The sequence below is a fragment of the Echinops telfairi genome, unplaced genomic scaffold, assembly GCF_000313985.2.
Source record: "Echinops telfairi isolate 266 unplaced genomic scaffold, ASM31398v2 ScPeMD7_2291;HRSCAF=2852, whole genome shotgun sequence".
NCBI lineage: Eukaryota > Metazoa > Chordata > Mammalia > Afrosoricida > Tenrecidae > Echinops > Echinops telfairi.
Window position 1 is genome coordinate 10,764,505 of NW_022106189.1, and position 11,055 is coordinate 10,775,559.

An 11,055-nucleotide genomic window follows, 5' to 3' on the forward strand; every position below is an offset into this window, starting at 1 on the left:
GGGAGTGGGGAGGGAGGGGGAAAATGAGCAACTGATATTAAGGGCTGAGGTGGAGGACAAATATTTTGAGAATGATGAGGGCAGCGAATGTACATATGTGCTTGACACAATGGATGGATGTATGGATTGTGATGAGAATTGTACGAGCCCCCAATAAAATAATTTTTAAAATTTTTTTTAAAAAAGAAAAGAAAACAATGATGACAACAAATGTACAAATGTGCTTGACACAATGGATGAATGGATGTATTGTGATAAGAGTTGTATGAGCCCCCAATAAAATGATTTTTTTTAAAGGCAAGTTTAGGGAAAAAACTTGGTGGTCAAGAATGGATTAATCCATTTTCAGTTATTTCTTATGGGAAAAATTGATTCAGAACTCGACTGCATCACGTCTCGATGCTCCTTCTAGAACAGATTAGCATCGAGGTCCGGGTTCTACTATATTTGACTCTCTTGAGCCTTGTTTCTTATCTATAAAATGGAAATGATGATACTTCAACATTACTCTGAAGATACAATTATATAATGCAAATAAATCTCATTATGCCGTTCAGCATATCATTTAGGAACCATGGTTCTGAAAAAAAAAGTTTGGCACAATTCCAGATGTCAATGTCCTTTTGAAGCAGAAAGACTCTGGCTCTGAATAAAAGTCACAAATTATAATCCACCCAGGATTGTCCATGGAGTCCAACTGAAAATGCATGGAGCAGCTACCTGCAAATCTATGAACAAAATAGTAGGTGGCAGGCTCCAAAGAAAGCAAGCGTTTGTACTATAAGGTTCCCAGACTTGCGTTTCCTAGAAGATTGTTTTCCCGTCTGCTTCCACAAGCTTCAATTCAAACAAGCCCAAATCCTGACTCTTCATACTGCTTACCAACAAAAGGAGCTTTAAGAAAATCAATGCTTTGTCTGAGGAGTGAGAAGAAAGCTGCCTACAGAACAAAAAGAGGAAAAGACATCCCCTAATATTTTATTTTGTATATTTATATTTCCTCCCATTGTCATTCCCAGGCCATCCCAGATCCCAAAGCTGCAGCTTCACAGTGGCTGGGTGACAGTTGGGTAAGGTGGATCAGCAAGGCTAGTGATTGCGGGCATATACCTAAAACAGAGAAGGAAAGTCTTCCGGCGGCTGAACAAGGTAGGGGAAATCCCTGTTGCTTTGTCTCTATCTTCCCAACACCTGACCTCAGAAGTAGACACAGTTTGGGGAATTATGCATCAGAACAGGTATTTAGTGGTGAACAAAACAGGCTTCACGTGGAACCCCATGAAGTTCGAAGTCTAGGACAGCTGAAGAAGAGATATACTAATGCATCCGGGTCATGAGTAAGAGAAGATGGGCTGAAGGAATACAGGAAAAGAAAGCAACACCGTACCAGGGAGTGATGGGGGGGGCGGTCCACTATTGGCTCCTGTAACTTAAGGTCCAGGGCTAGAAAGGAATGTTCAGCAGGTTTCCACAGCCAACTATCTCTTTGTTTCCACTCTGCTTTTCTACGACTGTGCTAAGCCTTCATTTTCCTGCATGTTGGCAAAATGGTCACCAGTAGCTTCATGCTTACTTCCACCAGCTTGGAATCCTGAAAGAAAGAGAATTTCCCTTTTCCAATACTTCCAGAAGAAATCACAGGGATTATCTTTATTGTCCCCAAATGGCCCAGATCGATACCCATCACAGTAACACCGATGTGGTCTGAGGGGGAAGGTTCCAACATTGGAGTTCAACGCTGGGTTCATTCAAATTTGAAGTGAGAGTGATCAAGGAAGAATTTGCTCTATGGAAGCCAAGTTATTATATTTGGATGTAGGGGAAATGATTGTGAAGCAATGCAATGAAAGTAATGAGTCCTAGAATGGTGCTGATATGGGAAGTAGATTCAGCCCATGCTGTATCTATTAAATAAGATCCGAGAAAGACCCCCAGGTGTTCAAAAGCCTACCCTCTACTGGTACTTATGGTATTAAAACATTTAATCCTCATGTTTAGCTCAGTCTGTAACCCACTTGAGAGGTTTGATCTTTACTGTTTTGTATTTCTGAATCCATGGCTTTCCTGGGTTGTTTTAATGGCAGCCAAAGTTCAAAGAAAAGGGTGGTGAATTTGGAGACAGATAATTTGCATGTAAATCCTGAGTGTCCCTACTTCCCTAATTCTTAGTCTTCTCATTATGAGAAGGCAATTGGTGTGAAGCTTAAAGGAGAGCATGGATAAAGAAACACTTCATTTTTCATGTAAGATTCTAAGGGAAGACATGACTGTTATTAGCTTCTTATAAGGTGGTTTTGCCTTCCTAGCTCAATTGAATACTTTTTGAGAACAGAGAATGATTTCTTCCCCTTTAGCCAAAAGGCTTAGCACCAGCCTCGGCAAATAATAAGTTCTTCCTAATTACTATCAAGTGAGTAAATCTATAACTAAGCATGTGAAGGAACGAAGGAATGATTTGAGGCTGAGATACCAATATAATCTTTTTAGAATAATTCATTATATCAGGTTCACATTTTTAACATCAATGAACAAAGATAAAAGTCTGATCCTCTGATCTCTGGAAATATTGTGCACAGTTCTAGGCATACCTTAAAAAGACATAAAGAAGCTGGGGAAGTGAGAAAGAGAACAACGGAAATGATCAAGGCGGTAGAGGCACCATTCAAGGATAGATCAAAATGGGCCACTTTGTTCTGGAAATATAAAAGTTGATAAAGACATGATCAAAGTCTATGGGATCCTGGAGGGGATTGATAGGGAGGAGAAGAAGTCCCCTCCCCTAGTATCCCTTAGTGCCCACATGCACAGACAGAACGGTGGAATCAAAAAAATCAATGTCAAATGTCTCCTAGTTTTAATATAGTTTTCATATTAAGAATCAGTTTTGAATGAGCTAGTTTCAAAGTTGTTTCAGGAATTAAGATATTTAAAGTATTTGAATATCTGGAACTCATTGTAGATAAACCTGAAGAGGAGTTTGTTTTAAGGAAAAGACAATTCATCTAAAAAGATGAAGTTTCTGAAGAAGATTTTATGGGGAGTCAATCACCTAATGAATATCTTTCATCTTGAGGATTAAAGCAGACAAGTAGGTCTGAACTTTAACAACTGGGAAGAATTAGAGAGCTACGTTTATAGACTTAAGTATTGCAGTAATGGGTATACACACAGAATATTTGCATTAAAATATTGATCTAATCTAACTTAGTGTCTCTATAACATCTACCCCTCCAAGGATGCGGTTTAAGGGGCTTCTAAAAAGAATTTGTCTCAAAAAACAACAGCAACAAAAGTTGTCTTTCTCCCATCTCTGCCTACCTTACACTCTCCTTTCGGATATTAATTTCTCTCTTTTAAAATGTTATCTTGCTGGTGTCTACCTTCGTACCTCATATCTCTTCAGGACTTCCTTAATTGCATTACTTCCCCTTGGTCTTGAAGTCTCTTGTGCTTCTACATTGCTTTTCTTAGGACCATCTTCCCAGCCAAGGACTTGGTCCTTCATTTATTCAGGAGGATCATTTAAACAATATCAAGCATGACGCAGCGGTCTTCTATGGCATATACAAAGAAAGCTTGGAAAGCAGTTATATAGATGTCTGTCTGCTTCAAGGTCAGGGGATTTGTCATGAAGCCACCTCTTAATACCACGTAATAGAAAATGCTTCTCAATTCTGCATTCCAAGTTTGTCTCACCTTCTTCTTTTGCCTTATTTTGGGTATAGGCTGGAGTTGCCTATACATTGCCACACATTTCTGCTGTATTACCAGTTATGTTGGGAGCCCTTAAGGAGAGAGGGCTTCCTTCTTACCTCATGTGTCCAGCATGTCATAGCATAAGGTTGGCACATGATATTCCTTCAAGGACAAAGGTTTGTCCAACTGATTACAACTACATTCTTCTGAACAGGTGGTGGTGGTGGTATTTTATGCGTTTTTTGTAATACAGTGGATTTTCTCAAGGTCTAGTTAACCACATCTCCTAATGACCCTATAGTAGAGAGTAGACCTACCCTTTGGGTTTCTGAGGTTGTAACCTTTGGTGTGAACTGTATGCTGGTGGGTTTGAACTGCTGACTATGGTTATCAGCCGAATCATAACACATTACATGATGAGTCAGGATCAACCTGATGCCAGTGAGTTGAGTTTGAGTTTGCGATGATCACACAGGGAGGCTCGAGATAGAAGGAGAACTTACTATCTTTGCCCAGTGTGGTTTCACAGGTGCAGTGCCCCACGGAGAGCAGAAATGGAGACTTCCAGAAAAAGCTCACTTCCACTTTTTCTCAAACCTGACTTGCAATTCAGCAATAGCCAGATTGTGTGCTTGGTGTAACTGCCAAGAACATCTGGGATTTCACTCTGAGATCTCCCTTCCTGAAACAGCCAGACATTTCTGCCTCAGGCTACTATCTACATTCTTCCTGGGAGCCAGGAGAATATCCAGATTCCCCAGGGAATTTTCCTTTTTGTTCCATCACCATCATAAAATTAAATGTCATTTTAAAGTAGTGTTTTTTGGTCGGTTGATTGCTATTTGTGGTTGTTGACTTTACGCTGCTTCTCACCTCTGGATATGATAAGTTGAGCACAGAGCCCCCAGAATGCTGTCGCCTTAACCACAGGCACACAGTACCCAGGGGAAATAATTGGGCTCCCAACCGGAGGCATTTTAAAGGAGCGATTTAGGAAAAATCAGAGAACAGGTTAACAAGAGCAAAGTTTCAAACTGTGTAGGGCTTCTTAGGTGAAGGAATTTTGGCATGGTGCAAACAATCATTCACTTAGCTACTAACCAAAATAGGAAAGTAAGGCCTGGCCATCCAGTTTCAAAACATTAGCCGTTGAAAACCCTTCAGAGCACAATTCTACTCTGAAATATATGAGGTCACCACAAGCTAAGCTCCAATCAATGGCAACTGGTATTACTCTCAGGTAAGAGATTGCAAACTAGTGATTGATAGGCTAGATTTCACCATCGGGTGCATTTGATGGACCTGTTTGGCATTTTTAATAATATTTGTATAATACTTAAACTCTGAATATTGCATATAATTATCTAGTGTTCTATTTTCTCTTGAAAAAATACCATTTCTGAATGCATTTCTCTAACTTTTCTCTCCTTCAGATGGATGCTAGGCTCTTTGCTTCATCGTTTTCCACATTTGACCACCTGACGAATTTGGAAGTGCTGTGTGTCTGAGTTTGCCATTTGTACCTTGGATCTTAAACTGGGCTGTTTTTCTGACCATTCTCTTGTTTCTTCTTTTCTGCATTCATCCACATTTACTCTCTTTTTCCCTTCTGCCATCTTTTCCTGCCTCTATTCCCCATCCATCTAAGGTCAAAGCCACCTTGTTCTTGTATGGGCACAGTCACCTGGATCTTTTCTTTAGACCTCATAGCTGGGGTAGAATTCACCATCTTCCACGACCAACCTTGCCATCATCCTCCAGTGCCTTTATTTTGCTAAACTCAAATTCAAAATGTCAGTGCTCGCTCATGTTCTCTCGCTCTCGCTCCCTTTCTCCCTCCATGTCTCACTTCTGGCATCACGGTATTCTCCATAGACTGCCGATTTCTCTCTCTCCTAAGTGTCTGTGACCTACCCACATTGTCTGTATCCTGCATCAAGTCCTCAGTAGCTTTGATTCAGAACATCTCCTACCTCTTATCCTCAATATCGCTTCTCTTCTCCTTCCAACCTGCCATTCTTACACCTACTAACATAGTCTTTCTATAATCATGACTTATATCACTTCTACCAAAAGTTTAGATGACAGTCTTCAAAGTATATAATCTGGTGGAACTCGTTGGCAGGGCATTCGGGTCTCTCCCCAGCTTGTTCCCAATCACTCAGAGCTTTCTGCAAGCTGGAAGAATTAGAAACAGAAGGCATTGTAGAACAAGTCAGAGCTGGCGTGAAAGGCCAGCTTTACCCCCTAATTCTTCATCCTGATCTACAAGTGTGGATGCTGCTGTTGTTAGGTGCAGTTGAGTCAGTTCCAACTCATAGTCACCCTACGTACCACAGAACAAAACACCGCCCAGTCCTGTGCCCCACTCTCGCTTGTTGTTATGTGTGAGCCCATTGTTACAGCTATGTGGCATAGATTGCAGCATCACAGCCACCAGGAAGCAGCCACAATATGACAAATTGTCAGGCAAGTGGTAGGTAAATGGGAATACATGTCTCTGTAGTCCTTCACCTATCTCTTCTTGTTAGAATCCCACCTGTCCTCAAACCCAGATCAAATTCCCTATCACATTGAAAGATTTCCCTTTTTGTCTTTTTTTATATCCATTCTTCCACCACTGCCTTTCGAGGAGTGGGTTCGTAATGCTTTTTCTACAAAATTTTTAGGTTTTGGAAGTCTACTTAATTCCGTGGATAAGACACAAAAGCATTCATGAGGCTGTGTTTAAGGAGCCCTGGTAGTGCAGTGTGTTACACACTGAGCTGCTAACTGAAAGATCAGTAGTTTAAACCGACCTGTCGCTCCATGGGAGAATCATGAGGCTTTCTGCTCCGGTGTAGGGTTCCATCCAAGGGACTCGTAGAGACAATTCTACTCTGTATTATAGGGTCCTGAAAGTAGACATTGATTCAAGAGCAGTAAGTAAGTGAGAGAATATGTATATCAAGGAACTTGGCTATACTCTGGTAGAAGTTACTGGGTGATGCCAACAGTTATTACTATTGGCTACTGAGCAAAAGATTGGGGATTTGAGTTCACCCAGAGTTCCCTCAGAGGAAAGGTCAGGTGGTTTGCTTATGAAAAATCAGTCACTGAAAATCCTATGAAGCACAGTTCTCCTATGACACATGCATTGGAATTGATTTGATGGCAACGATTTGTTTCGATGTTTTGTGGTCCAATAGAACTTTTTTTTTTTCTAAAGACAAATTTATTTGGGAGTACCTCAAGCCATCTAACAGTCATTTACTCCTGAGCATAAAACACTTCAATCAAAAACATAATGCATTTTTCTTCTTTCTCAGCAAAGCTTTTACTTTTCTAGAGCAGATACTTCGGCTGGTTGTTAGGAGGGAAATAGCTGGTGCTTCCCTGTGTTTGGATGACATACCCACCAGGACTTGCCCTAAAAATTTATAAATGTGGAATCCTTTAAGTTTCCTAATACTAAAGTGTTCTCCTCCATCAGAAACATCAACTTTATACCAAATATCATTCACAGTTTGTGTTTAAACTCAAAAACAAAACCAACTCTGATTATTTCATATTGAGTGTTTCAGTTAAAGATGCTTAGATAAAGGATCTCTGTAGCTAACTAGAATTATGAGAACTACATAAGTGAAAAGATATGGAAATATAGAACATGTAAATAATATTAATTTATGGGTCTGTTAATATAATAAGAACATGCATTAATATAGCTATGGTATATTTGAAATATACAGAAAAGTACAGGAAATAATATAAAATTTCCATTGACCCATCTCCCAAATTTGTTATGTCTTAATTTTTTATATATTTACTTCAAATGATTTTTAAATTTTGAATAATATGCTGTAATTACCTTCCAGTCAATCACTTTTTTTTGGGGGGGAGGGCTTGGTATAGTGTACTTTATTGATGGTACATGACAAGGTCGAGTTCTCTAAGCCCTTCCACTTCCTTCAGGGGGTCTGGATGGAATATTCTCAGTGTGTTGGGGGATTGAATTAGGGACAAAGACTCCCCAGTAGCTGAGGGCCTCTCTTCCTCTAGTGTTGTTGCTGGGGCTGGTGGTTAGGGGGGGAAGGGCTCTCACTCCTTGGAGGTCATGTGGACCATGAGGTCCACCACTCTGTTGCTGTAGCCAAATTCATTGTCATACCAGGAAATGAGCTTGACAAAGTGGTCGTTGAGGGCAATGCCAGCCCCAGCATCAAAGGTGGAAGTCACAGGAGACAACCTGGTCCTCAGTGTAGCCCAGATGCCCTTTAGGGGACCATCGGCTGCCTGCTTCACCACCTTCTTGATGTCATTGTAGTTGGCAGCTTTCTCCAGACGGCCGGTGAGATCCACAATGGACACATTGGGGGTGGGGACATGGAAGGCCATGCCAGTTAGTTTCCCATTCAGCTCCGGGATAACCTTGCCCACAGCCTTGGCAGCGACAATAGATGCAGGGATGATGTACTGAGCAGCCCATGGCCATCACGCCAGAGTTTCCCAGAGGGGCCATCCACAGTTTTCTGGGTGGCAGTGATGGCATGGACTGTGGTCATGAGTCCTTCCACGATGCCAGAATTGTCATGGATGACCTTGGCTAGGGGAGCTAAGCAGCTGGTGGTGCAGGAGGCATTGCTGACAATCTTGAGGGAGTTGTCATACTTCTCGTGGTTCACGCCCATCACAAACATGGGGGCATCGGCAGAAGGGGCAGAGATGATCACCCTTTTGGCACCACCCTTCAAGTGAGCCCCAGCCTTCTTTATGGTGGTGAAGACACCAGGGGACTCTACGACATACTCAGCACCGGCCTCAGCCCACTTGACGTTGGCGGAATCTCGCTCCTGGAAGATGGAGATGGCCTTCCCATTTAAGCTTCCCATTCTCAGCCTTGACAGTGCCATTGAACTTGCCGTGGGTGAAATCATACTGGAACATGTAGACCATGTAGTTCAGATCAATGAAGGGATTATTGATGGCAACAATTTCCATTTTGCCAGAATTGAAAGCAGCTCTGGTGACCAGGTGCCCAATGTGGCCAAATCCATGCACTCCAACCTTCACCATGGTGTCTCCGGGATACGGCTGGGACTGCACGGGAACGGGAGAGGTGGCTGTCTGTCACAGAGGAGGAGCAGAGAGTCCAGTCAATCACTTTTTGTCCTCATATTAAAAGTATTAGGATTATTATGTATGAATCCATACTTCACCATTTATGTGTGTATATTTGTGCCTGTGATATTTAACATGGTTTGGGCTCAATATTTTATATAAATGACATTCATTGGAATCAAAATGATCTATTTCCAACTTTTTCTACCAATATTAATTTTTTTAAATACTTTTATTGGGGGCTCTTACATCTCTTATCACAATCCAGGCATTCCTCCAATGTGTCAAGCACGTATGCCTCCATCATCATTTTCAAAGCATTCTCTTCCCACTTGAGCCCCCAATATCAGCTCCCCATTTCTTCCCCCTCCTCTCCCCACACACCCTCCCTCACTGAAATTTGAATTTTATGTAATTTTCACCTGTTAGGAAATATTCATGTTATGCAGTTTTCAACAAATTAGAAACATAAAATGAATGTTCATTTTGGTGCCATACATAAAGAGATGCCAGGCTAGAGTTGCCTTGCAGGCCATTGTTTTTCAATCACTGTTGAACTTGTTCATTCTCTTTCTCTACTCTCTCCCTACTAAATTCTGAGCTCCTGGCGGCACAATTCCATGCACCAATCTGTCTCCCAAATCTAGCTAAAGAAAGCTTTCTCCACAAGCAGTGCCTTTCTGCTTTTGGACACTGCTACCAACTTCTCCTGACTATCCTCAGGCCGTGCTCAGATCTTGCCATCAAGAGGGATGTGTGGATTTATGGGAAACACAAATGCCAATACAGAACACTCATTTTCAGGAATTTTCATTCTTCCATTCACATTAGAAGCAGAGAAGGTTGCCAAGTGTTCTGCAAGCTGATGGGAGGTTCCTAACGCTTCAGATGACAAGACCTCTGAAAACTTCGGATGCACACCACATTTCTAAAAAGCAATCTAGTGCACCGCCTGGAAAGCCTTTGTTATGGATCCTGTTCTCACCAGCTCTGTCTCCAGCCTGATTGGGCAAGGGCTGTCACCCTATTTTTACAGCTGAGGAATCACTGCTGAGAAAGGTTAAATAACTTTCTCAGAGGCTCAGCATGCCAAGGAGAGAAAGCAGGTTGTCTATGCAATTTTTCCTCTCCTAGGGCTAAAGAGTTATAAGTTCATCCAAGACAGCAAGCAATTAAGCTGGGCTTCATTTGCTGAGTATGGGACGGACATCTTGCCCTGCCAGGGAGATGTTTTTTATCATCAATTCTTTTTCATCCTAGGGTTATATGCAACATTTCTGTATATACAGAAATTTCTGTATATGCAGAAATATATATACAGAAATTTCTGTATATACAGAAATATATATTCTGTATGTACAGTCTGCATCAGCCAAGCCTTTAAAAAATGCCATACACTCTATGCATCACACCTTGCTTCCATGATAGACTGCTACAAAGAGGCTCCAAAAAGTTTGTGGGAAAATGGAATTAAAAGTGAATGAAAATGTTCCATATCTTTTTGAAGACCCCCTCCTAGTACTTTTGCCTTCCTTGAGCTCACTTGTCCTTTCTGGTGACACTGCCTCAGTTTTCTTTCAGAGGAACAACCCCTCCTTTTTTTGTAGTTCATGCGTAGGTAGGTCCTACCCTCTTAATTCCAAGAGTTCTATGACCCAACCTTTCCCATCAGAACAGTTCATCCCTCTGACCCAGGAATGGGCTCAGATGTAGTGATGTGACCTCAGGCAGGTAAGTGACATAAGATTGTTTTCTTGGGAACGATCAGGAAAGAGAAACTGTCTGCACTCCAGTTGTTTAGCTGGATAGACATAAGACTGATATTGTCAAGAGCCACCCTGTGAAAGGGTCTGCTGAGAGTCAAGCTGACACAGAGAAAAGAAAATCCAGGGGGTGGAGAGAGGACTCTCCTTAGTTTCAGGATCTATTCATGCCTGAAGACCAACTCTCTGCTCCTTGAGCTAATAAATCGCCTTTGGTTTCTCCGTTCGTTTGGATGGAATTTTGTCACTTGAAACAGGACAAAGTCTTATACTCTCCCCTTTTCCTAAACCTGTTGTCGTCATTTTCACTAGCTGCTCATCTGACACCTTTTCTTTGAATTCCCCTAAGAACTCTTCCAAATCCATCCCAAACTTCAAGGTCCAGGTCAAGACCCACAGAACTCTTCCAAACTTCTCGAATCAAAAATGTCACATGAGTACGTTTGTCGCTGAAAGGCTGCATGATGGACTGTATGATCATATGGAAGAGATAAAGGGA